Genomic DNA, 25889 nt, shown 5'->3' with positions numbered 1-25889 from the left:
AGTGCATAGAAGCTATTTTTTACTGTCAAAGGTCCCTTTGCTTTGGGACACCCCAGGATATGTTTGGAAATACTCCTCGGCTCTTCACTGTCTTGCATCAGCCTCTTTCTTGCCTTGGAAAATATTAGTGGCGTTGCTTCGTTGCTTGTCGGAAGAGAGCAATCACTCCCCACCAGCTGGGATGGAGTTTCCCTGGTGGCCTTTTTTTTTTTGGTTCTCCCTCCCACCAGGCAATATTCCCACATCTCCCATCTCATGTTGTAATCTCTCTGCTTACTTGAAGCCCTTGGACTTTCAAGACAGTATTTAGCAATGTTTATCAAGTTATTTTTATTGGGAAGCCATACCATTAGCCCTAATTGTCACCTTTCCAAAAATTCCAGGAGACTTGAAGGGCATCCTGCTTAAATTCTAGGGCTCAGAGCCAGGGACCGTCTTCTCTGGGATTCTGGCATCACCACTAAGGCTGTCAGCCACCACTCCCAGCACTGAGTAAACTCCTCCACTGTCTGCGCCACTTATTGCTTGGTGAGCTGACCAGTCATTGAAAGCTCGATGAGGAGTAAGGTTTTGCTCAATGTCAATACCCCATGTTTAGTACAGTGCTCTCCATAGTAGATGCTTAGTAAATATGTATTGAACAAATAGTAGTTCTCCTATCTATGAATTGCCCAGTTTTATTACTGATGGATGTGAGACTACCAGATAACTCTTACTCTTGTATTTTTTCTTGGTTGTAAGGACATGATCTTTGAACACTCTTTCTAGGGATATCTATCATAGAGGTTTAAGTGCAATCTCAGCATAGTGTTTATCCCTAGTTCAGTTAGCAATGACTGGAGACATGATGAAGGATGCTGGGATGTGGGATGTGGGTTTGTTTACTTGAAAATCAATCAAGCTACACACATTTGATTAAAGCACTTTCCTATATGTGTGTCATTTTTCATTAAGATGCTTGTTTTCTTCCTTCTTTCCTTCCTTCCTTTCTTCTTCTTCTTCTTCTTCTTCTTCTTCTTCTTCTTCTTCTTCTTCTTCTTCTTCTTTTTTTACAAAGTATGGTTCTGGAACTAATTTCCTAAATTCATAGTACAGACAACCGATTTTCTAGCTGGATGACCTGAGACAAGTGACTTCACATTTTAGTGCTTCACTTTCTTCATCTATAAATCAGGGATAATAATGAACCCAAATCATATGGTTGTTGTGAATTACATGAGTTAATTTAGAGTAAATGCCCAACAAACGCCAGTTATTGCCGGCTAAGGTACTTCAGCAGGTGAGATACTTCAAGCCTGGTGCAGTCATAGCCTTGGCACTTATCGCTGGGGGTCATCAGAGCACTCCTCTGCCTCTTGATTTCTCAGGATCTATGTCTTTTTTTTTTTTTTTAATTTGACAGGTGGAGTTAATGACAGTGAGAGAGTGAGAGCGAGACAGAGAGAAAGGTCTTCCTTCTGTTGGTTCACTCCCCAAATGGCTGCTACAGCCGGCGCTGCGCCGATCCAAAGCCAGGGGACAGGTGCTTCCTCCTGGTCTCCCATGCCAGTTCAGGGGCCCAAGCACTTGAGCCATCCTCCACTGCCCTCCCAAGCCACAGCAGAGAGCTGGCCTGGAAGAGGAGCAACCGGGACTAGAACCCAGTGCCCATATGGGATGCCGGCGCCACAGGCGGAGGATTAACCAAGTGAGCCACAGCGCCGGCCCTGGGATCTATGTCTTACATAGTTGCTTTTAGTTGTGTTTGAAAGTGCACAGACTCTAGAACCACATAAGCTTTTATGATCCAAGGTAGAATGTGTGTTTTCCACATTTTTATCTAAAGAACTTTTGTGAATCACAGAAAGATCTGGGAAAATATTTTATCCATGCTGTATAAAACAGTAACCACTGGCCCTATATTGTTAATGAGATTTAAGTCTAAATTCATTTTTTTTAAAAAAGAAAAAAAAGAACACAGTTGTTCAGTCTCACAGCTTTAAGTGCCCAGTAGATACATGTGGCTAGTGGCTGCCATACCTGCCAGTGCAGATGAGAGCAGAAAATTCTATTGGAACCACTGCTAGGCCAACCCTCTCACTATACATAAAGTAATCGCTGAAGTCCAGACGGGGAAGTGGTAATACCAGAGTCACATAGCTAGTTAGGGAAAGAACTTGACTTCAGTTGAGGTTTCTTGATTTCTATGTCCAGTTGGCCACAAAGACACCCACAGATTCACAGGGCCTCCTCTCTTAGGCTGTTAGTTTGTAAGAGCACACCACATCTATCCTATCCATTATTTCTGGGACATGATTTTGGTGGCTACAAGTCACCCATGCTCTAATGCCATGTGGCCAGCTGAGAACTGCATTTTCAGTTCCATTGTTGAGTCTTCGCATCTATGAATCAGTGGGTTATGGAGTCACTTACTGGCAGAGGGTAGCAAGTTGTAGTGAATAACAATCGCCAGTGCTTATTAAGCATTTACTATGCGTCGGTCATGTCCTTCAAGTGATTCACCCTCAACTGAAGAATGTGAGGTACAAAAAGGTTATGTGGTTTATTCAGTGTAGTGGTAGCATTGAGATTTGAACTCGGGTTTTTGCTCCAAGAGCCCCTGCCCTCATCCACTAGACTATCCTGAACTTACTGCACAGCTGCCCCATGTAAAGTGTTAGAAAAAGGGTTAATGAAAGCTGAATTATGAGGGCAAAGAATGAGAAGACAATATCCTCCTTTTCAAATAATAAATAATCCAGTTATGGGCTAGGAGTGGAGGAAGAGAGCGGAACATCCACGTGTATGATTTATGTCCATTTTTAGTCTTTATAATCATAAAAATACTTATAAATTTGGCTTTCTGCATCTCTAAATCCACTCTCTTTTCTTCCCTTCCTCTTCATTACAAAACAAAACCTCCAAAGCCAAACTGTTTCACGATAAATGCCTTTCGCCCAGTTGGTGGCTGCTCCCGGCAGTGTTCTTCCACTGAGGTCCCCTTCCAGGGCCCTGGGTTCCTCTGGATTCAAGTTCAGTGCTCCTGAGAATCCCTCTGTTGACTGGCCGGGGCTTGGAGTGGAGGAGGGGCGGAGACAGGAGCCATCACTTGCTGCTCTAATGGCCCCTCTGAGCTCCCCAAACAAAAACTTCTGAGTAAAGCCTTAGAGTTAAATATACTCCTGGCAAGAAAGGTTCTTGCACAGATTCACCAGCAGAATTTTTTTTAGGAGTAGTTATATTTAATAGTTGATTTCCTGGTTTGGCAGCAATGCTTCTTGGTTTCAAAAAAAATATCCTTGCCCATACTCGCAAGTGAAACCACACTGGCACTCAGCTAGCAACAGTGGTGTTTAAACATGCTGCGGCTGGCACCATGCAAACAACAGAATGGGCTTGGGGCTCTCAAAGCCTCCTCACTGTGCCCTGCAGAGCCCCTCCCAAGATTGAAAGAGAGGAACTAATAACATACCAAGTTGCAATTACTGCTGCGCACTGGTCCAATCATATGGTGCTATTTGGAATTACTAGTAGACTGTGATTTCTATCATTCGTGTTCCATCCGCCTTGGGATTTGAATTTGAATTGTTTGTGCTTAACAGCTCCTGCATTTGACAAAAAGCCTAGGCCAAGGTCACCAGTGATTTTGATAGAGCATTCTGGGTCATGGATGAGTGGGACCCAGCTTCTGAAAAAGCCACTGCCCTGAACTTGCTGCTCCAGGGAGCGTCATCAAGGTCAGCTGGTTGTTTAACATAAATCTTAACTTCTTTTTTCCTTTTCTTCAATTTTTCTTTTTTTAAAAAATATTTATTTTATTTATTTGAAAGAGTTACAGAGAGAGGTAGAGACAGAGAGAGAGGTCTTCCATCCGCTGGTTCACTCCCCACATGGCCACAACAGCCAGAGCTGCACCGATGCGAAGCCAGGAGCCAGGTGCTTCTTCCTGGTCTCCCATGTGGGTGCAGGGGCTCAAGGACTTGGGCCATCCTCTGCTGCTCTCCCAGGCCACAGCAGAGAGCTGGACTGGAAGAGGAGCAGCCAGGACTTGAACTGGCGCCCACATGGGATGCCGGCATTTCAGGCCAGGGCTTTAACCTGCTGCGCCACAGCCCCGGCCCCTGATTTTTCTCTTTCTAAGACTGGAAGGTAAGTCCTGTTGGGTACTGTAATGGGGCTGAGGGTTAGAGTAGCAGCTTTATTGACTGACTCTCACTTAACCAGCTCAGCAGTTTCAGTGACAGTCGCCCTGCACTCCACAAGGATGCTGTCTCCTGCCTTCCAGAAGCCAAGGTACTCTGTGAAAGGCTACTCTGTGGTGTGTTCAATACTTCTGCTCCCTGGGTTTCAATCCATTTGCTAGGTCAAGGAGAAGTCTTTTGGGCCCTGAAGATGGCGCTGACTCTAGAAGGCTCCAGGCTACCAGGAGAAGTAAGACCACCGTTACCCAAGCAGTGCTGCTGGGGAGGAACCAGCCTGATGGTCAGGTTGAGCCAATGTGGAACCAGGAAGATGGTGCTGTGCTTCAGTTCTAAAGAACAGACAGTATGAGAAGAGAGCTTGGGGAGAAAGCATGGCAGTTGCAAGAACCTAGAGTTAGTGCAATGGAACACCAAGTGCAAGCAAGTGATGTAAAACAGCTGGAGTCCGAGTGGGTGTGGCCTTTGCCGCTCAGGGTGTGCTGATCAGGACGCATCACTCTGGTGAACATTGGCTGATGGTGTGTGCTGTGCCTGTGGCTTTGGGATTCAGGCTTCAGGAAGAACCATGAAAAGAGTTCAGTATAACAGTCCAATGGATGTTCAGAGGAGAGGGAACAGAGCCCAAGAGTCCCTACCCTGCAGTCTCTCCAGGTGACACAAGGGACAGTTAAAAGACTGGAGCTGCCAAGTGATTACAGTTTCCTTATAATCAGAATTCTTCTTGGTAATATTACTGACTAGATGCGAGGATGGCCATGTTAGCTTTTACAGTTCTGTGATCCCCCATAGCTCTGAAAACAGGAGACTATGCTAGAAAAGTCACTACTGCATAGAAATAAACATCAAGAACACATATGGAAGAAGGGGCACCCATATAAGTCCATGCCTCCTTTTGGTCACATTCTGCACTAGCCGTCAGCAAACTGACAACCCCATCTCATTTGTACTTCCCTAGCCAAAGTTAAGCATCAGATCATCAGGCTTTAGGATAGAAGTTTGGCCTCGCAGTTAAGATGCCCATGGGCCTGAATTCCATACCCCACTCCACCTCCTGACTCCAAGTTCCTGCTAATTCAGATCCAGGGAGGCAATGCTGAGGGCCCAAGAAATTGGGTACTTGCCATCCACCTGGAAGAACTTGGATTGGGTTCTCTGCTCCCTACTTTGGCCCCAGCCTGGTCCTGGGCTATTACAGATATTGGAGGAGTGAACCAGCAAATGGTAACGTGTTTCTCTCTCTCTCTCTCTCTCTCTCTCTCTCTCGCTCTCTCTCTCTCTCAAATAAATACTTAAAAAAAAAACAAAAGATAATCAAGCTTGTTGGAATCACTCTTTTCTCAAGTGCGTATTAGGGTGTGCATTTCTACCTACACCTGAGTTCTCTGTTTCGCAGCTATGAAACGTGCATGTAACCTCTGAGTAACAATTCCCTGCATATGAGAAGAGTTGGGTGCAGTTTTATTGGTGATGCTTTCACACTACAGGTCCAGGCTCCGACAAGGCCTTTTCCCTATAGACACCTGTGTAAAGCGGCATTTAAGTCAATGAGGTTTTCCAAGAATAGTATGAATAGAATTATTTATTTCTTATTTTATTCACTGTTCTTTGTTTTGATTATGAATGGGTTCTAATGGCTTTCCTGGGGCCTAGAAAATAGGAAAGACTCACTTAGATTTATCCATTAAACATGTAATTAAAATATCATGAAAACCCACATCTATAGATAAGTCTGTTCTCTGCTAAGTTATTATAAGAGCTGACACGCTGTTTTGCAAACTGTGTGCTTCTATCAGCTCAAACCTTATCTCATCTATCAAAAGGCAACCTGGAGAGACTGTTAGGTTTTCACGTTCTGCCTTCCAGTCCTGGAGTGGGATAATGGGATTCTCTGGGGGAGAGAACCCCACAGGAAAGCACCTGTCTTGCTCAAGAGAGCAGACGCCAGGCTTGCGAAGGTGACTCATGTCGAAAGGAGCACCCTCAGTGGGAGTGAGGCTGGAACAAACTGGAGAGAAAATCAAACAGCCCTCGGGGAGACATGGGCACGCTTCCCTGGCCCAGCGTGCGCGTGTGCTGAGCAGACGCTGCAGAGACGCAGGTGAGCAAAGAAGACACGGCCGTCAAGCTGCTGCAGAGGTGGAGGCTGGTGCTGGAGTCCTGGCAGGAGAGGTGAATCCCGGCCCTCTCTGATCCGCAGTGATGCTCCCGCATTTCGTATGCACGGTGCAGGCTTGTGGTTTGCACACCGGGGTTTCCTGTTCATGCACCCTCCTTCCCTAGTGCCGTACCAGCTCCTGGCTGAGCAGGTCGCAGGCTTTTGGTAGATGAAACTGGGAGAGGAGAGCGCGGCTTCAGCTCCCAGGGCTTGATGGCTTTCTGGGGACTGTGTTTTCATCAAAGACGCCACCAAAGTCTTGACTTTTCCAAGGGCACGATCTTTACTAAAACTGAGGCTAAAACTAATTAGACTCGAGTAATTACTCCTGCAGTACCACCAAGGTTTATCTGGTGATTATGTTGTGCACACAGCAAGGCACCGTCAGCACTGCTGACTCCTGGGAGGTGGAAGAGAGGCTGGGTCTCTGCAGAGGCCACTTGAGGAGCTCAGACCACCCAGACACTGAAGCACACAGACAATTCAAACATTCACTGCAGAGTTTGACATAGCGAGCCATGTTCAAGCATCGCAAATGTCCTTGTGTTTATCCTGATCAAAGACCTCCTTTTTATTCCATGTCCTCCCTGTTTCCTAAAAGGCATCATTAAAATGACAAAAATTGGCTTAGCTTAAAACCAAGCCTAGACTTTGGGAGCTTTGATTCTGGATCAAGCATGAGTGCAGCATTTTAACTTCCACTTGACTATAAGCATAATGCTTTGCCTCTGCTCAAACCCAGATCTTTCCTCCTTTTCAAAAGTTGTTATGGGCTCTCGCTGGCACTATCCATAAATACTCAACACGTGAGCGTCTCAGAAGGCCACAAACACAGGATCACCAGCCTCCCTTCCTTAGAGTGGTCTTACTACACTGTCAGTCCCTAAGGGACTGAAGTCTTCCTTGAGTCTACCACCAAAATTCTCCGCATAGAGGGAGAAGGGCAAGGCATGGTGATGCTCCACGGTATCATGGGTTTCTGTTTGTTTTTTTGTTGTTGTTGTTGTTTGTTTGTTTGTTTTTAACCTCCTCTATCATTCTTCCTCTGCTTCCTAGAAAGATAAAAATTGGCTTTCCTGAGATGCCTTCGTGTCTTCCAAGGCTGGAGACTGGGAGTGGAGAGAATCAGGGTTTCACGCTGGGGGTGAGAGTTGATCAGCATAATCTGGTTCCTCCCCACCGACCCAGCTCTGATTTTTTTTTTTTTTAATTAAGTCTCAGAAGATGCATTATATTGCAGACTCACTTTCTCAGGAGAAAGTGCCTTGAACAAAAACAGTATCGGAACAAACTTGGCTCCAGTCCTGGCTGGAGACTGTTGCCATCTCTACTTTCAAGATAGGAAAAGAAAAAAGAAAAATGAGTCAACAGAGATAATGACTTTGTTTCAGTCTCCTTGACCTTATTACTCAAGTGATAACGATCGGACAGGTTCCCACCCTTAGGAAAAGAACCTGGGGCGGGTTAGGGTTAGGGTTAGGCTTGGCAGAGAGGTGAAGACAGTGCTGAGATGCCTGCATCCCATATGGGAGCACCCGGTTGGAATCGTGGCTCTGTCCTGATTCGAGCTTGCAGGTAACAGACCCAGGGAGGCAGCAGGTGGTGGCCCAGGTGATTGGGCTCCTGTGAGACCTGCACTGAGTTCCCAGCCATGCCTTCAGCCTGGCTCAGCCTCAGCCGTCACCAGCTTCTGTGGAGTGAGCCAATGGATGAGTACTCGGCTCTCTTTTTCTCTCCTTCCCTCCCTTCATCTCAAAATAAATAACTGTTTAAAAATATTGGCTGGCGCTGCGGCTCCATAGACTAATCCTCCGCCTTGCGGCGCCAGCACACGGGGTTCTAGTCCCGGTCGGGGCGCCGGATTCTGTCCCAGTTGCCCCTCTTCCAGGCCAGCTCTCTGCTGTGGCCAGGGAGTGCAGTGGAGGATGGCCCAAGTGCTTGGGCCCTGCACCCCATGGGAGACCAGGAGAAGCACCTGGCTCCTGCCTTCGGATCAGCGTGGTACGCCAGCCTCAGCGCGCTGGCCGCGGCGGCCATTGGAGGCTGAACCAACGGCAAAGGAAGACCTTTCTCTCTGTCTCTCTCTCTCACTGTCCACTCTGCCTGTAAAAAAAAAAAAAAAAAAATTAAGTCACTTATTAAGGGGTAAATGTGACTATTTAGGTAAAGTGCTTTTAGAACCTAGAAAGCTTTATAAAAATATCATAGAATGCTTTGAAAGCAAAATATTCAAGGGTGCCAAGTATGTTTCCAAAGATTAGACAAAAATATTTCCCTGGGTAAAGAGATTTATTTTTATCTAGCTATCTAGACATTCACAAATAAACACCATTGAAGAGCATCTGAGCTCATTTCTAACTGCGCTGCATCTCCACATCTCCCCAGTGCCTTCACCAGAGTCCTTCGCACACCAGGACAGGATTACGGTTGCCCACGGCTGTCTCACATCACCTACACTCCTCGAAGGCTGGAATTGTATCTGCTTATTCTACAGTCTGAATAGCAGCTGGTGTACCCTAACTGAGGCACAGTCAATGCCTGCTGAAGTTCACCAAACTGAAGCAATAACTTTCTTACTGGTGCTGCCACTCATTAGCTAAGGCAAATAGCAGGGTCTGTTCCCAATGTTAATCACATTTGCTTTTCCGCACATGTTGTGAGTTGTCAATGCTGTATGTAAAAGGCATCTTATTTGTTGACATCTATAGTCCCTGGAGAAGAGTTTCGCATGGATTCTGAAAATGAAGCACCCATACTTCAATCATTCATGCATTGATTTATCCATTCAACAAAACAAATACAGAATCTGAAAGAAACAATAGCTATGACTACCACTGTATGTGTTCATCTTTCATTTGAGTTTATCTTTGTCAATCAGTTACACCAAAATTTATGTTTATTTATTTGAAGCATAGAGACAGACAAGACCTCCCCCCCCCCAACACACACACACAGATCTTCTATCTTCTGGCTCACTCTCCAAATACCTGCAATGGCCAGAGCTGGACCAGGATGAAGCCAGGAGCCTGGAAGTCAATCCAGGTCTCCCACGTAGGCGGCAGGGACCTAAGTGCTTGAGCCATCAGCTGCTTCATTCAAAGGTAAGCATAAGCAAAAAGCTGGAATCAGAAGTAGAACTGGGACTCAAACAGAGACACTTCAATATGGGATGAAGGTATTCCAACTGCAGCGCCAATGCCTGCCCCCAGAAAATCATTTTTATTTAAAAGAGAATTATGCTGTAATGGTAGGCTATTTAGAAAACATAGAAATGTATAAAGAAAATAAAAAAGAATCATACCAAAGATAACTATTTTTTATTGTTTGTTGTATTTTCTTCCAGTCTCTTTATATGTACGTGCAACATTTGAACATTATACCATGCACACATACATATCTCACACATAATTCTTGCATCCAAATCTTTTTTTTCATGATTTACTTATTTATTTGAAAGGCAGTTACAGAGTAGGAGAGACAGAGATCTTCCATCTGCTAGTTCACTCCCTAAATGGCTTTAAGAGTCAGAGCTGGGCCAGGCCTAAGATAGGAGCCAGGAGCTTCCTTTGTGTCTCTCATGGGGTGCAGGGACCCCTAACACTTGAGCCATCCTCCACTGCTTTCCCAGGTGCATTAGTAGGGAGCAGCAAGGATTCTGACTGGCACCCATATGGGATGCTGGTGTTGCAGGTGGCGGCTTAACCTGCTGTGCCACAATGCTGGCCCCCATATTTATTTACTTACTGTTTCATTAGAAATATTTTTGTATGTTGTATAAATGTGTTTTACATCTTTTACATGTGATGTCTTACAAACACCACATTTTATGATTTTGTCCTTTAATTTATTATCATCCCCCTAGTGCTGGACATTGAGTTTGTATCTCATTTGGAGCTACTACAGACAATGCTGCAATGAATAATTTTGTACTTAAAACTATGTTTATACTTGGCTTAATTTCCTAGGATATATTCTGGGATGTCTGAATTTTTCAGAATTCTTAATACATACCTCTAAGTTACTTTCCAGAATGTGTGTCAACTTATACAGTCATTAACCAGAAAGCATTTTAAAACTACCATCATATTATCATATTTAGGCATTTTTAAAAGTTCCCTGACTCCCATTATGGAACTGTCACCTGCCATTTCACCTGCAGGAACACTGCCCTCACTCCTTACCATAAAGTTCAGGCCTGCAGCTCATTAGTTAGCTACTCAGTGAATGAGACCACCTATCAAGTTCTTGGGTTTATAAGAAAAAAGACTCTTGCTAAAGCTGTATTTGGTCCACTCTTCCGTTCTAGGCACACTGTAGGTGTGTTTCCTTCCTCCCCTTCAATCACTGTAGAAATGTTCTCAAATTAAAAGACTGGAAAGAATTCTCCTTTAATAACATTCAACTTTGAGATTCTTGGAAGAACAACTCATACAAATAATGTATTTTATTTATTGTTGTTATGATTCAAGGAAGTCTTGAAACTATCCCTCAGGGCATGGAAAAAAGCCTAGAATTTTTTTTTCACTTCCACATTTTTGCCAAAGTATTTAAGTTTATCAAAGCTGAAGGGCCAATTCTAAACATTCTCATTGGAGAAGTTAATAATCAAGTTTCTTTCATAGTGACATCAATGTCCTCAGCCATGAGGCTGGTGGAATTCCTCTCAATCGTTAGAATACTCTGGGTCTTTGGTTGTGTTTCTGAAGGAAATATTTATAGAGATTTCAGATTTAGACATTGTGTTTTTAAGAGAAGATAAAGCAATCCAAGTCTGGAAGACTTGTTTTAACTAGCACCTTGGGCTCTGAGATGGGCGCTAAGTATTCGAATAAGCAGAAAAGCTAGACTACCTCTTCCTCTTTTTTTTTTTTTTTAAAGACTTATGTATTTATTTGAAAGTCAGAGTTACACAGAGAGAGAGAAAGAGAGAGAGGAAGAGAGAGAGAGAGAAAGGTCTTCCATCTGCTGGTTTACTCCCCAGATGGTCGCAACGACCAGAGCTGTGCCGATCCGAAGCCAGGAGCCAGGAGCTTCCTCCCGGTCTTACCACATGGGTGCAGGGGCACAAGGACTTGGGCCATCTTCTGCTGCTTTCCCAGGCAGAGAGCTGGATGGGAAGTGGAGCAGTCGGGACCCGAACCGGCACCCATATTGGATGCTGGCACTGCAGGCAGCAGCTTTACCCACTATGCCACAGCGCTGGCCCCAGACTACCTCTTCTTGAGTCAAGAAGATGGGATTGTCTTCCTAATTTAGTCGGAGCTGGAGGACAGCCATGCAAAAACATAAATGACTCTCCAAGTCATCACGTGGTGATCTGAACAGGACTGCAAAACTCACAGCGTTTATTTATAAGCAGTGTAAAGAGAGTGCTGGGAACGCTCTCAGCTCGGTGTCAGTGGTATCATAGGGGTTGTTGAATGAAAATCAGTCTTTGATACCCAGAATGTCAATCAGAGAAAAGAGCATACTCTAGAACGCTTGGAGAAAGGACAAACTCCATAAATCGGATGGGTTTGGACAGTGTGTGCACAGACAGCTTCACTGAGACACTCTTTGGGAGTTTAAAAGAGAATAACTTCAGGCAATTCAAGCAAAGGCTGTTTTATCTCCAAAACTGCCTCTTGCTGAGGGGCAACAGGGCAAAATTACCAGATCGAAGATAGGACAATAACAACATCGGGTACTTGAAAGGGGAGGGAAGGCACCGAATGCGGAGCTCGTTCTCTGAGAAGGATATCTTCAAGATCATCCCTGACTACCTCCCTCCCCCTAAGCCTCACGCTTCCCCACCCACACTGTTGGTCCCTTTGAAGGACAAAACATTAGCGAGAGAGCACTTAGAAAGGCTGAATATGATCCAAAACTCTCAGCAACAGGCCTCACCCGTAGAAAGTACCCAACATTGATGTAATCTGGGGCAAGAAACACAAGGAAGATCATATATCGTGGCTTAAGTCCAACATGCAGCAAAACTGCCTATCACAAATGACATAGATAAAAGCCTCTGCAAAAGCTTACAGTTTACTGTTTGCAGAGTTTGATCTCAGATCCAAAACAATCTGCCTTCTCTTGAAGCTGAGAAAATTCTGTTACCTAGAAGAACCGCCTCCCCTCTCCCCCACCCAATTCTAGATGTGGCTCTCTCTTATCTACCAAAGGCAGTGGTAAGAGAAAGCAATTTAAGAGAAAGTCCTTACCTTCCCATGCTACCAGAAATGGACTGAGTGAGCTAAGAGCAAGACCATGGGGGCTGGTGGTACGGCACAGCAGGTTAAGCTGCTGCCAGCATCCCATGATAGTGCCAGTTTGGGTGCTGGCTGCTCCATTTCCTATCTAGCTCCCTGCTGATGAACTTGAGAAAGCAGCAGAAGATGCCCAAGTGCTTGGGCCCTTGTGACCCACGTGAAGATTTGCATGGAGTTCCAGGCTCCTGACTTTAGCCTGGTCCAGTCCTGGCTGTTGCAGGGGTAAACAAGAGGATGGAAGATCTCCCTTTCCGCTCTTCCTCTTGCTCTGTAACTCTGCCTTTCAAATAAATAAATATATTTAAAAAAATAAGGCAGGACCACAGGAGGGCATTTGTGATTGGTGCACAAGCTGACTTTTCACTGGGTGATTCTAAACAGAACCCAGAAGGATTTGCTTCAGGTGAGTGTGCTAGATTTGGATGCCAAGGCATAAAATTGACAAGTGATGCATTGCTTCAGGGTCTGTGCCAACTTCACTGGGTGTGTTTTGAATCTTGCAACATGAGTGGATTCATGCTGCGAAGTTTGACAGCTGTGGCGCCAGAAGATAAACAAAATGACAAGATCATTCATGAAAGCCCATCTTGCTGGAAAAACAGGAGAACACAGGACTGGCCCAGATCTTTCAAGATCAGGCAGGTACTGAGAATGGTTTCATCTTGGATGTTCCAAGTTACCCCTCCAAAACCAAAACAGACAGTCACAACCCCAGACAGCAGCTCATACCAGCCAACCCTGTGGCCCTGAGTTCGATTGGGAGGTGCCTTCAGGCCTCATCAGAACGCCAATGGTTCATCAGCACAGTACCACGTTCCTGAGAAGATCTCGATAAGGAAGATGAGGATCTATTACTCAGCACTGCTTGAGAGAGGGGAACATTGGCCATGAGCTAGTTTGATAAACATGTTCGCAAATGGAAGGGAATTTCTTAAAGACTCACTCAAGATTGGCATGGGTTAACCAAAGTAGGCTATTCTAGGCTATCCTGAAACAGAATTAAATTGGACAGAATTTCATCGTGAAAAGATGTAAGTATTTGGTGCTTAAGGAGAGAAATATTTCCTTTTTTCTCTATAATCTGTGCGGCTCTTGTTTTTTTCAAGTCTATGAAGCTGTTCACTTCATATTTCATAAGGGCCATTTGGTCCTCTTTTGTGTTTTTTTTTTTTTCCTCTGCTATCAAAGCTGTAAAGAAGACTAATGATGTACATGTCTGACAGCATAAATGCCTTTTCCTGATTAACTGAGAAGGCCAGAATTTGGAAACCATTATTCTCCCTCTAGATTTGATTATACAGAGATAGGAGGGCTCTGATTTCTACAAACATGGCTTTCTTGACGGTGGTTGCTGAGTTTCCTGCATCCTTAGATCAGCTAATAAAGCCTAGGTTACAGAGCCAGAGCTACCTCTCCCTGAAACTGCCCTTGCCAGATGAACAGCCCTTCACCCAACTTCCCTTGCAAGAGAAATCATGGCCCCAGGAGACTGAGATTGGACTGATCTGTGTAGCTTCTCTGGCAAGCCTGCACTTGGCTTTGCCATCCACACAGGCCTCACCACCCCACCCCTGGGAAACCCTCTGACTCTCCCAATGCCGAATGCCAATCTCTAGGCTCTTCTCTTGTTCATGGTTTCTCTTTTTTTTTTTTCAAAAGTGATTTTTCTTGTTTTCTTTCTTAGGGTAGTTACAACTTCCAACCAACAAAACCTCAAAGTAATAGGGAAGGAGTGATAGGGAAGGAGAGGCACAGAGGTGGATCTGAGGGCAATCCTCTGGGCTCCAAGACATGAGAAGCTGGGGCTGCAGGAAGCTGGGGGAAGGCCGATGGGGAGGGAGAAGGAACTCAAGTCCAGCAACGAGACAAGTCTCAGCAGCTACATGTGATCACAGCTCAGCTGGGGGACAAAACCTCCCACCAACCGGCTTATCAGGCAATAGGGGACTGGATCCTGAGCCCTAACCCCAGCATCACCCACAGCAAATACATTTGTATCAGAGATTCTGTACACCTTGGTTTTTTGGATGGAAAAAGCTATCTTTGAGGGCTTAAATATGTGGGCAGGAAGCTAGGGCTATAGCAAGAACAGAGGGTACTGTTTGGCCTTTGTAAATTCTGTAAAGAGGCAATCCAGGGAGGTCCAGAGAGCAGAGGGCTGGGTCCAGAAAGGGGCTCATGTGTAGCTGCAACACTAGCAGACCGCGTGATCATGAGGACCTCAGTTCCTGACTTGCAGTCTTAGTTCACTTGTCTGTGAAGCCAGGAGGCTTGCTTGCATGATTTCCAGTGAGTTTTCCAGAGTAAATTTTCTCTAATTCAATGATTCCAAGTTTCATCTCTACTGTTGGATTGTAGCCTGCTCACTCTTCCTCCGCCTTCATTATTGTACAACTGACTTAACCTCAAAGAGGAATTGCAGAGGCAGAAGAAAGAGAGAACAAAAAAGCTGGACGGTCTGGGTGGGGGGTCGCTAGGTGTGCTGAAGAGGACCGACCAGTAAGGCGCAGCGGTGGCTCTGCCCTTTTGCGGCTGCGTCTCATTGCCATTGGTGACTTCTTTCCCCCTTCTATGCTGACACGACTGCTCCTTCTAACTTGATGCCACGTGGATAAAAATGTTGAAAGAAGGCCAAATGCACAGCAGGGTTTTAGCCATGTCCCACAGGAGTTAATTTTACCTTTGCGTTTTAGACAAAATTATGAATTATTAAGTCTGGCCTTTTCAGGTGGCTGCATTTTAAATCCATGGACACAGTGGGAAGACCCCTGCTGCTCCCCAGGTGGATTTATTCCCAGCTGTGGTTTGCAAGAAATCAGTGAGGGCTGGTCTGAAGTAGAAGAGAAGATAGATGTCAACCTTCAGTTACTTTGTTTTCCTCTGGGAAAAAAGTTTCCTCCATTCATCAAGCATTAGAGCATACTGTATACCAGGGGCTATTTAGGCCTAAGATTTAAATCTTCAGCACCAGACACAAGTCTGGGTTCATATTTGGTCATTGCTAAGATCTATATGAACTCGAGCAGTCGATTCGTCTTCCTAAACCTTAGCTATCTCCTCTTGTCGGTGGGGAACAGCAATGCCCCCTTAAAGGCTGTGACTATGGAGGGGGATGCATGCTGTACAGGATTGGTACCTGGAAAGCACACGGTCCATGGTAGTTCTTGTTAAGAGTCACTCCGTGGCCCCCAGGAAGCCTGCAGCATCCTGACGAAGACTGACACACCATGTTACAATCTCAAGGCCAGACTGGCCGACGGGCAGCTGCTGCCTGGTGAACATGGGTCCTTCTCGTCTTTCTGTATTTTCCATGTCAGGGGCCCACATCCTGGTGTTTTACTGCCTTGTGGTCATTTGTGACAGGTTGGCCAATGTCCACAGCAGGGCGTGGCTGCTGTTTCATCATCTTCCTGTATGATTGTCAATGGGAGCAGAGATGGAGAAGGGCTTTTTTCTCTCTCTCCATGTGGAATCCTTTCTAATGATCTCATTTTAAGTGGCTATTACAGGACACTTGCTTTCTTCCAGGAATTCACAAGCTCAACTGATGGATGAGATGATAGAAAGTGACACCTTCTCTTTCCAGTGAAATTCCCCAAACCTCTCTTGCACCTACTTGATTCTCTGTGCCAGTGCAAAGCTCTCTCTACGTGGGAACTGAGTGAATGGTCCCATGGACAGGGGACACGCGTGGCATGATCTAATTCCTTTACTTGCATCATATTATTTAATCTGTTACACTACTGTGGTCTGCAGTCTACAGAAAAGGAAACTGAGGCACAGAGAAAAACAATGTGTCTGTTGCTACACAGTTTAGAAACTGGGGAGCCCTGATTTGACTCTGGGCCCAAGCCTGTCAACTCTTACCCCTTCACTCAGGAAGCTAAAAGAACTCGTAAATTCATACTCATGTACCAAAGCCTCCTTCCTTACATGGGCCTCTAGCCCAGGCTCAGAGCTTCTGATTTAATTTGGTGTGGAGCCCTGGTGTCAGCATTTTAAACAGTTTCTTGAGTGATTCTAAAGTGCAGCTTGGATGAGAACCATTAGGTTCCCTTGAAAGTCAGACAGTCCCACGTTACTATATAAATCACCATTTTCCCCATCAATAAACATACCAGGAAGTGCTTCCCAAATCACACCCTGGAAAGAAGAAGTTCCTGGGTAGGTTGGCACTTTGGGGAAATTGTTAGTCACTTCTCTCACTCCTTTCTGTGTGTAAGCCCAGCAGGACGGTTGCTATTACAGAGTCCAGGGGAAGAAAGGGATCTGCAAAGACCTTCCTGGGTCCTTTCTAAACTCTCATTCACCCTCAGAAATGCTCCTTGACAGCCCGTCACTCCTGGGGAAACTTTAGCTGAAGTTTGGCCTCTTCTCCCTCCATCCTTGCTTGGTGATTTCCTCTTGGGTCACATGAACTTCGCTTGAATTTCTAAAGCCCAGTTGGTGACCACTGGGGATAGTGTGTATAGGCCTTAGGGACCAGAGCTTCTGCTGTATCCCGATGGTCCTTTGACTTAGGGTGACACGCCTTGGGAACAAGTCAAGTCGTTGCCATAGTTCCATAGGAGGCTGCTGCTCTGCGTCTACAGTAAAATTCACTTCCAACAAATATCCCTCATTAGGTTAGAGAAGCCTGGCTCTCAGGACCTGGCCTTGGATGTGCACTCAGGCAGTCCCAGTCGCTTCTTTATATCCTTTGACTTTTCTAAGCACACTATTTTCCCGTCTCATTTAAAAGGAAGATTTTGAAAAAGCAGATGTTTCCAACTGGAAGGCAATATTTCCAAATCTTTGGGAGATTATTAAGTGAAGCACCCTTGGGGATTAGAGGTAATTTCCAACTGGCTTGGCAAGTTACTATGGGCATCAACATATCTGTTAGGAAATATCTTGGAATTGAAAGGCAATATGTGTAACAATTTACTTTTGTTTTTAAGCACTGAAATAAGGATACATAAGGTATAATTGACAAGTTTTGTCACTGGAGAATAGGATGGGGGGTGAGAGCTATTTATGTCCCTATATTTTCTCATGCAAAGTTTCTTCAAAAACTTTTGGGAAAATGGAATTAAATAAGCCTATTTTGGTGTGAAAATTTTTGAAATCCACAAATATTTTTTCATAATACACATTTCCATGAAATTTTTGAAGACTCCTCACATAACAACTGAAACAATGTTGACAACTAATTTTTTCTGTACTTTATTGCAAATTATTTCCCTTCCTGCATTATTACTTGCTATTCACAATAATCTTATGTGATAAGTACTACTGAATCAGTTTGGATGCATTCTGCTATAAGGGATGTAAGATGAACGTTAATAGAAAAGAACTTTATTACTGTACATTGTCAGAAATTCCATAGTACAGTGGCTCCAAGTGGATCAATGCAGCAGTATCAGGATCTGACATTTCCCTTTTTTTTAAGATTTATTTTATTTATTTGGAAAACAGTGACACAGAGAGAGATTTTCCACCTGCTGGTTCATTCCCCAGATGATTGCAATGGCCTGGGCTGGCCCAGGCTGAAACCAGGAGCCTAGAACTCCATCCTGGTCTCCCATATGAGTGACAGGGGCCCAAGTACTTGCGCCATCTTCTACTGCCTCTTTAGGCACGTTAGCAGGAAGCGGCTTCAGAAGAGCAGCCAGGACTCGAACCAGCACTCCTACAGGGGATGCTGGCGTAGCAGGCAGGGGGTTAACCTGCTGCACCACTGCGCAGGCTCCTGGGGTCTGATATTTCTGCTGCTCTGCTGTCATCAACATGGCAGACGGGCCTCAAACAAGCTCTGCTCTGGCTCTAAGAGGCTGCTGCATGACACCCACATGTGGCAACATCCAGTCTCTTCCCCAGTGTCTCTTGGTACCAACCTTTCCCACTCCCCAAGAACACACACAATTGCTTCCCAGGCTCATGCGTTAGGCCTGGTTTTAGGTAGCTACAGCAACAAGACAGGGACCACCCGAGACTGTTTTCACCTCTCTGAAGCATCTGGAAGAAGGTTGACAACTGAAAAGAATCAGAGCAGGGAGAGTAGGTCTGAGCCAGAGGGAAAACATAGTCACGTCTCCGCGGCATCAGGGCTACAAATTAAAAATCAGAGAAGACATGTCAGAATTGCCCCTGGCTGCCTGCGGGCCACTGCTCAGGGACTTTGTCCCCTCACCCTTCTCTGTCATCAGAGTCCTGTACCAAATAAGGAAGAGGGTGGGACATTAGGCTATTCCATTATTATCTGAATGTTTACAGGAAAGATGGGGTGAAAAGTCCAGTGAATTACACAAGGCACCTCGTTACCAAGCAGACCTGAGCCTTACAATCAGGTCTGTTTACCCCAAAGCCCAGGCTTCATATTAATTTTTTAAACTGTCTATTTATTTGAAAGTCAGAGTTATAGAGAGAGAGGTCTTCCATCTCCTGGTTCACTCCCCAAGTGGCCCCAGGCTGAGCCAGGCTGAAGCCAGGGGAGCTTCTTCTGGGTCTCCCACATGGATGCAGAGGTGCAAGCACTTGGTCTATCTTCTGCTGCTTTTCCCAGGCCACAAGCAGGGAGCTGGATTGAAAGTGGAGCAGCCAGGACTTAAACCGGTGCCCACAGAGAATGCTGGCATCACAGGTGACAGCTTTGCCAGCTGTGCTGCAGTGCTGGTCCCCTAAAGTGTGCACTTTTTAACCACCGTATGAAATGCTGTGTTGGGTTCTCCTATGCTGCCTTTCTCCGTCCTGTCTCTGTCAACATGTACTGCTTTTCTAATAATTAAAATGGTGTGAGGTTTTTATTGTTGCTGCTGTTCTTTTTCAAATAACTTTGTTGCAAAGTTTGGTTAGTTCTAACCATGGTTCCTCTATGTGGAGAGTTTGGAAAACCACTTAATCTTTTTGGACCTAGTTTTCCTGATCCTTAACATGGGAGGACGCAACTAGATGAAAGCTAAGATCTCTTCCTGCCCTAAAGTTCCACTGGTGTATGTTCCCCTGTGAAAAATCAAATAGAGGCTGTGAAAAAGCTTCAGGCATGCAATAACAAGGTCCTCCATGAAACATCGGATAGCTTTGGAAGCAAACGTTGCTCTTTCTATAAACGGCACCTGCTAGTTTGCCATCCGTACAGATGGTGGTGTACAACCCTTCCCCGTTGGGGGTGTGGCCCTGATATCCCAGGGTGGTTCGTCTTACCTCTTCTCTCTGCCGTGGTACTCTCTCTTCCAAGGAGTCCGCTTACCCAGGAAGCCCATCTGTCAATGGCTGTGAGCTGACAGCTGCAGACCGTGTGGTTTCCAGCGTGCAAGGAAGGACAACTCAAGTGAGCAGAGGAAGGAACGTCTTTCGAGGAAATCTGTCCTCCTGAAGAAGCGCGTGCTGATGCCTCCCTGCCTCCTCCAGCTGACGTCAGCGTCTCACACCGGCTCCCGAGAACCGGGAGTGAGACGAGAGTCAGGACAACTCGCCCACACAGCGCCGATGGGGAGAACGTTTTAAAAAACGTAAACCTTAGCAGCTCACAACATCAACACAGAAAACGCAGTTTATTAGCTTTGGCTGACAGGGAAGTTTCCTGTCACTTCGCATGAGACTCGCAGGTGGGCTTCCAAACCTCTACCTGGGGCCAGGCACCGGACCCCGGACCCCGGACCCGTGAGAGTCACTTCACAGGAACACATTGCACGTGCATTTAAATCAATTCATGAATAGTCATTGCAAAACACTAAAGTAAACCTGTACTTTTGGATTAAATGAGCCAGGTAATTGCTGTGATTTCCATCCTTCTTCTCACAATGAATTAAAGAGAAAATTCTTTAGACAACAGAAGAAATAAGATAGGCAGCACTTCGTCATTAACCCACTTGGTCATGGCCCAGTCCCAACTGGAGATCCTGGCACCCTTTACAGCCATGCCCATGACATGTGCGAAGTCCTCCTTCTGTCAAACCAGGCTGGCCCTTCAGAGACCCTGGGAAGGCAGCTGCCTCCCAGAAGGCCCTTTTGGGTTGCAGAATTCCAGGCACTCCTGCTGTTAATACAGCCCCAGAGACAGCTCGGCTGCCCCACAGCCTCTGACGCGCTGGTCCAGCTGCGGAGGAGCTAACTTTGGCAGCCATAGATCATGCAGGCTTTGTCTCCGCTCCTCTCAGAATAGTCTCATCAGGAGACTCGCAACGTCTCCCGAAACAAATGCCGAAAGAGGAAGAGAAGCAGACGTCAACGACGGCCTTCAAGAGCGAAAGATGCTATTTTGAATCTTTGGATCCTGAGACACAAGGATGGCTAGGGCAGGTGGAATGCTTCCTGTCTAGGTTATGAACAGCTCGGTGTGGTAAGTGTGGAGGCGCAGCCATTTGGAGTCTCGCTCCAGCTTTGCTCTACAGTTTGCAAGGTTAGCCTCTTTGACCTTGGTTTCCCCGTCTGTAAAACGAGAGGGGTTGGCCAGATGACCTTTGACCTAACGATTCTATGAAAAGTGAATGTTGGAAGCACATGTCCACCTTCTCGGGTTACCAGCTGTGAGTATGTGACTAGATCAAATGGCACTAACTGTCGAAACCTTTTGGGTTGAAGGGAAAGCACTCACTGTCGAAACGCTTTAGGCTGAAGGGGAAACACTCTGAAATGGGACAAGGGCACCTCGTGTTGAAACCTGGAGCTGGTCAACGCTCCAAGGCCAGGGCCAACCTTTGCTTCTTCCTCCCACACCCCTTTCACACTTGTTCTAGCTAGACCTCTCCTAAGGACAAAAAAAAAAAAAAAAAGAAAAAAAAGAAAGTCTCTCTTTTGTGTCCATCCTGGGCTAAAGATTTCAATATAATGACTGTGTCTCCGTTCTCAAGGAAACTGTCTCCTACCTTCCTTTCTCCGGGGAAGGGATGGGGGAAGCTCATTCCTCTTGACTAAGAGGGGTCTTTGGTTGGAGCTGTCTTCTGGATCTTCTGAATCTACTGAGATAGGTCTAGTCCTACCTGGTCACTAAGCAAGCTGGGTTAGGCTAACATGACTAATCCCATCTGGACTTTCCACATTCCAGGTTGACATCTAGCATTTTGCCATCAATTCTAGATTTGAGGTAGCAGCACTTTGCGATTTCTTTGTTTGGACTTCAGGCCTTATTTGGTCCACAACCTTTGGGTGCTTGGTCCCCAGCTTGGACAACAGAAAATTCTGCATCTTCTCTGTGCCACCCAAGACCCTGAGGAATCAGTGACACTCTTTCAGGCTCTCACTTTTCGCCAAATTATTCCACGTCACAATTTCCAATCTATCTCTGCCTTCCCCTACCCAACCCCACGTTAGTGCAGGATGCCTGCTGAGAAAATCTGCCCGCCTGGCCTAAGGCCTCTGCCTCTCTGGCTCATGAAAGAGCACAGTGATTGACCAGTGGTGTCTACCGTACGGATAGAGAAGATGGAAATGGTGGTGGCACTCATGCCCCACATTTGCCCTCTTAACTTCTGCCCTCACAAGACAGTAGCTCTTGTCTTGGAATTGACATGGTTTTCCAAGTGGGGCAGGAGTGTGTGTGTGTGTGTGTGTGTGTGTATGTGTATCATGACCTAGACCAATTCTCAAGAATTAGCATGCGAACAATGACCTGGAAGGTTTGTTAAAGCAGACTGCTGGGCAGCACCTAATTTTTTATTCACTAAGTCCAGGGTGAAAACTAGAGTTTTATATCTAACAAGTTCTCAGATGATGTTGATCCTGCTGGTCCCGGGACCACAGCACCCTGGGACTTGCAGGGGCTGGTGCTGTGTCAAGATTGTGATAAAAACAACACAACAGCTGAATACAATTATGTGCTTGGAAACCTGATGATATGTGGTTTTTCAATCTGGGAGATATTACTAGGGTCTGGATGGAGAAAAATTATTTAAAAAGGAATGGATTATTCTTAGAATTGTATCTGTGAAATCAACAAAATCTGCTCTGTAGTTACATAAAAATGTTAATAGATGAGCTATCAGTTTATATTATTACATTATGTATTCTCTTTTTTCCCTGGTGCATTTCCAGGTTATTAGCTGGCCTGCCCTGCCCCAAAGGTAGCTACATCCAAGGTGTGATCTGAAGTCCCCAGATGGCCATTCTGTAGCTACTACAGGTAGGTTAGCTCTGAGCTCAGAATGCAGCCCCTCCCAGCTGGCTGCTTTTAGCAGAAAGCAAAGGGAGGACAAGGGCCAGGCTGTCTGCGACAAAGGCCTAACTGCTGAGTTTCTTCCTGTATTATTTCCACTCTGTTATCTCTTATGTTTCAACTATGAACTTTTATTTAATTTTCTAAATTAACAGCTTTATTTAGATAATATATAATTCATTTGTTTTAAGTGTCCAGTTCAACTGTTTTAGTATGTACAAACTTGTACAATTCCCTCATTCTAATTTGAGAGCCTCCTTTTATTTTTTAAAAATTTATTTATTTATCTGAAAGGCAGAGTTCCAGAGAGGTAGAGGCAGAGAGAGAGAGAGAGAGAGAAAGAAAGAAAAAGAGAGGTCTTCCTTCCACTGGTTCACTTCCCAAATGGCTGCAATGGCCGGAACTGGGCCAATCCAAAGTCAAGAGCCAGGAGCTTCTTCCAGGTACCCCAGAAACTGGGGCAATCTGAAGTCAGGAGCCAGGAGCTTCTTCCAGGTCTCCCACGTGAGTGCAGGGGTCCAAGGACTTGGGCCATCTTTCCCAGGCCATAGCAGAGAGCTCAATTGGAAGTAGATCAGTAAGGTCTTGAACCAGTGCCCCTGTGGGATTCTGGCACTGCAGGTGGTGGCTTTACCTGCTACACACAGCACTGGCACCTTAGAGACCTTTTATTATCCTTTGAAAAACCTATATGTGATTGCTTCTCTTCCCCCTTTCTCTCCTAAGTAAGCTCTCTCTACTCTGTCTCCTGTACATTTGCCTTTTCTGGACATTTCATTTAGGTGGAACCACACAGCATGTGCTCTGTCGTGTCTGGCTTCTTTCACTGGGTGTGATATTCGGGGGGTGAGGGGGTCACCCATGCTGCAGTGTGCACCAGTACCTCCTCAAACACTCACTGCTACCCAACCTTCCTTTGCTACACACGCCTCTTCTGCTCCATTTCTGTGGTAACTCCTTCCGTCTAGGTCCTTGTGAAGCATAGTGTGGTCCCCAACAGTAGCGTCAGCATCACTCGGGAGATCCTCCATGCAGGCACTCAACCAGGAGCTGCAGCAGAGCAAGACCCCAGGGGATTCATGCGCATCTTGTGGTTTGAGAAACTTCCCTGGCGAAGCCCCTCGCCTTTGTCTGAAGCTTCTCCCGTAGCCTCTGCAATGGCCTCCCTGCCTCCAGTCCCCCCACCAGACCACCCGGCCTGCACACCGCTGCTGGGGATTCTCCCTTCAGTGCCAGTCTCCACTTGCTGCCCGATTTCTTAAGCAACCTAAAATGGCTAAAATGCTCAGAGCTTTCTACAGCAGCCTCCTCTCTCTGGATAAAAACTTCTCACCTCCAGTGCGCCAACGCAGGCTTGTGGTTCCTGACGCGCAAGATCCTCACTGCACCCTGATCCCGCTGTGGGCAGCCTCGGCTTCCCTCCATCTGCTGAATTCTACTCACTCCCTCCAAGTACCGGATCAGGCCCCACCCCTGCCTGGGCACCCAGAGAACAAAAGGGACCAGCATTCTCAGAATAGAGCTCCATACACATGGAAGATAACTCATCTCATCTGGTCAGCTACCTACCAGGAGTGAGATATAATTTGCTTCTAATGATGAGCAATCTTTTTTCATTATCATTCAAACCATGCAAGACACTTCCTGACCTGGAGCTTCACATTGTACTTATTCTAAACTCTAAGAATGATTATTAAACATTCCATCCTCCTGTCAGATACTCTGTAGCTGATCATAGTAGTAATAATGATAATAAATATAGTAATAATGACATCAAACATTGCCACAGCAGTTATGGGTTATTAATATGTTACCCATTCTGCTAATGCAATCCGTATGCCTTTTTAATATGAAAATATAAGCCCCTAAGGAATAAGGATATTTCTTACAAGCTATTGACTTTGGTTACTGGGCGACCCTTGGCCATACAGTAGGCATTCCACAAACCGCTAAACAGACACCAGGCCAGAGGCAGGATGTCAGGAAGAACTGACTCCATGTAAGATTACCCATAAAAACTATTACAGGATGAATTACAATAAAAATATAACTATTATGACTATTATTGACATTATGGAATACTGTATGAGACCTTTTCTGTATGTTATCTTATGTAAATTTTTTTACTTTTTAGACTTTATATAAACAAAACAAAGTTCATGAATTTCATATGTATAGTTTTTAATTTTTATTTAAGGTATACAAATTTCACATATTTCATATATGCAGACTCAGGAACGTAGTGATACTTCCCACCCTACCCTCCCTCCCACTCATGCTCCCTCCCACCCTTCTTCCTCCTCCCTCTACTATTCTCACTCTTAATTTTACAAAGATCTACGTTCAGTTTACTTTATATTTACAAGATTAGCCCTACACTAGAGCATAATGGTTGCCCCACCCTACCTCATACCCAACCTCTCTCCTCCCTTTCTTACTTTTTTAAATATTTATAATGACATACTTTCAATTTACTTTATAATCGCAAGTTTAACCCTCCACTAAGTAAGAATTCAATATGTAGTAAGTAGAAAAACCACTGTTCCCCAAGGCTATAGACAAGGGCTGTAAACAATAATCGAATCTCAAAATGTCAGCTTTCATGGGGCACCTATGAAGAACGTACTGTTATTCATATTTAGAAAGACATTCTTATTCATCCCTGTCAGGAGGAAACTGAAGCTCAAAGCAGCTGTGTGGCTTACCTGAAGCGTACTACTGGTGAGTGGCACGGCCAAGATTCAAGGCCAAGTTTCTGACTCCATTTTGCTGTCTCTACATACTGGGAAAGTGGTTCCACCAAAGGAGTGTTGGAACATGACCAGGATCACGAGGGTTTGGGAGGTTCTAACTATTTTTCTGAGTCAGGAAGTGTTTCCACAGGCGATATTCCTGTTTTCGTTGGAACCTTGGTGAGATTTAAAAGTCACCATGAATTTCCTCCTTTGCGTCAGAGGACATTCAAGGAGAACAACCCATCGGATACAGATGGACTCCACCAGCTTCCTTGGCCAAGTGCTTCTTATCCTTTTCTCGTTGTAAGTGGCCTAGGAGGACTGAATGTAAGGTCTTCACTGTAATTTCATCTTGGGGTGACCAAGAGAACACAGGAGACTGACCGTCTCAGATGATAACATAGAAAATATCTCATCTGGTCAGCTCTCTACCACATG

The 25889-nt window shown here is 45.4% G+C and overlaps 1 long non-coding RNA gene across 2 annotated transcripts; it reads right to left on the bottom strand.

Moving 5' to 3' along the window:
- Positions 1-17773: 17773 nt before the first annotated feature.
- Positions 17774-25569, bottom strand: LOC138845199 (uncharacterized). 2 transcript variants are annotated; one of them, XR_011382051.1, is made up of 3 exons: positions 25422-25569; positions 19767-19849; positions 17774-19143 (listed from the first exon to the last, which is right to left on the bottom strand). It is a non-coding gene; the product is annotated as an uncharacterized lncRNA (long non-coding RNA). The 2 variants fall into 2 exon arrangements; XR_011382052.1 differs by having other exon boundaries at positions 17999-18673; positions 25422-25539.
- Positions 25570-25889: the final 320 nt, after the last annotated feature.

The sequence above is a fragment of the Oryctolagus cuniculus genome, chromosome 14 (genome assembly GCF_964237555.1).
Source record: "Oryctolagus cuniculus chromosome 14, mOryCun1.1, whole genome shotgun sequence".
Lineage (NCBI taxonomy): Eukaryota > Metazoa > Chordata > Mammalia > Lagomorpha > Leporidae > Oryctolagus > Oryctolagus cuniculus.
Note: the sequence above shows the minus strand (reverse complement) of the source record. Positions and strands in the feature narration are given on the sequence as shown.